At 29.0% G+C, this 2093-nt stretch overlaps 1 protein-coding gene across 1 annotated transcript in view; it reads left to right on the top strand.

Moving 5' to 3' along the window:
- Positions 1 to 1887: 1887 nt before the first annotated feature.
- Positions 1888 to 2093, top strand: part of LOC107473223 (uncharacterized) — a gene marked incomplete in the record, with an annotated part of 3661 nt that continues 3455 nt past the window's right edge. Inside the window, 1 exon segment of the mRNA XM_021134851.2 lies at positions 1888 to 2093.

The following is a 2093-nucleotide window of genomic DNA, read 5'->3' as shown; positions in this document are numbered from 1 at the left end:
CTTTTTAATTTATAAATGGTTAATAAAATTTAATGTTTATATTAATAATTGTATATAATTAAAAACTAATTAATTTATAAAATGTTGAGTATAAAAAACATTCAATTAAATGTATATAAATAGATAGATAGATAGATACTAAATAAAATATATACTTTAAAAAGCATGAAAGATAATTAAAAACAGATTGGCATAGTGGTTGTTAGCGTGCTCTTCATATTTGAAGAGCCAAGTTTAACTTCCACCATTTGCAATGTTTTTGAAAATTTTTTCAAGTGTATGTTGACTATTTGATCGATTCGGTTTGTACAAGTTCATATTGATTTTGGTCGGTTTATTTTTTTAAGTGGTTGGAATGTTAAACTGAACTAAATTAGTGTTCAGCTTATTGGTTTTTAGATTGAACCAACCAGTTTAGTACGATTTTTACCAGTGTTTGGTTCAAACGAAAATAAGGGGAAGGAAAATACAGGAAAAGAAAACGGGTGGAAAGTCAAGTTTTCCATTATTTGGTTTATCAAAGAAAATGAAAAGGAAAAGAAAAAAATGGAGTGGAGTCCACGAAAAAATAGTGATATAATTACAAATTTATCCTCCATTTAATAAAAAAATCAAAATATTTTATTTTATCTTTTTTACATTTGAAAATCATCTCTTGTACTCTTCTTAATTTTACAGCACTATCAAACTTCATTTTTTTCTTAAATATAATTTAAGAGATTAACAATATAATTTATGAATAATTATTTACTTGTAAAATTATTTAGTTGTAAAATTAATATATTATAATTTATATATAATATAAGTAAGGATATTAATGTAATTTTATTCTAACATAATTTTCTTTCTTCTCACTTTTCTTTCAATCTAAACAAAAGAAAATTTTCTCTCTATTTTCTTTCCATCCATTTTCTCTTAATCCAAACAACATACAAATAACTCTACTTTTTTTTCAATTTTCTTTCTTTTCATTTTCTTTCCTCTTATTTTCTTTCCTTCCATTTTCCTTCTTATATCCAAACAAAGCCTACAATTATGAATAGTAATGATCGTAGTTAGTCATGTTATTGAAAAGAACTGTGGAGAGAGAAATACAGGAGTTTAAAATTCTCTGTAAAAGTAATTGTCATTACTATTTAACAAATATTTTAACAAAGTTATATTATCCCAAAATAAAAAAGTTGAATGTTAAAGTGTCTATTTTATTCAATAAAGATCGCTTTGTCCTTCCTAAAAATAAATAGGGACTAAATTAAATCTTTATTCAGCTAAATACTCAATTTTGTTACTAAACAGGCGAACTTTAATTTAATTTCTGAAGTTTTAATTGTCTGTATTATTTAGTTCTCGAATATTATGAATGTAACTGATATTAGTTTCTAGAACAATTTTTGAAATACAAACATTAACAAAATGCTGGTGTGGACAGCCTAATGCCAAGCCACACTAAACTATGCAAAATACCATCGTTTTAGTTTTAGCACTCAAATGGTCTAAAAAATATTGTAAGTAGTGTTTATTGAAAATTTTTTTCCAAAACAAATGATACAATGTCATTTTTTTTGGATATTTAAGCGCTAAAATCAGAAAGACGTTGTTTTACAAACGTGGTATCTGACTGTCCAGGTCAGCGCTCTATTAATGTCTCTTATGTTGGATATTGAATGTGAGTCTATTGTAAAATTTAAAGTCTAAATAACAATGTTTTGAAAACTGAACCAAATCGGGTAATTCATTTGAATTTACCGGAACCGATCTCCAGATTGGTTCAATTGAAACGAAAAATCAGCTGGCAAAAAATTGGTGGAATCGGTGGTTAACCGAGAAACCAATTGAACCGGTTTTTTTAATTACTTAAAAAAGCAAAACAGCAAACACCCCCCCTTTCCTCTCTCTCTCTCTCTCTCTCTCTCACACGCGCACACACACACAATTCACGAACGAAACCCTTCTAAACCCTATCAGAGGCAAGAAGAGCTGCAGCCACCTTCAAACTTCAGAACGCCACCACTATTGCCACCGGCGGTGACAGCCAGCGATTGCCGTCGTCGCCTCTCGAAGGTCTGCTCGGCCCTTGTCTGCTGGATCCTCTT

The sequence above is a fragment of the Arachis duranensis genome, chromosome 2 (assembly GCF_000817695.3).
Source record: "Arachis duranensis cultivar V14167 chromosome 2, aradu.V14167.gnm2.J7QH, whole genome shotgun sequence".
Lineage (NCBI taxonomy): Eukaryota > Viridiplantae > Streptophyta > Magnoliopsida > Fabales > Fabaceae > Arachis > Arachis duranensis.
The sequence above is the reverse complement of the archived record's forward strand: the minus strand, read 5'-3'. Positions and strand labels throughout refer to the sequence as shown.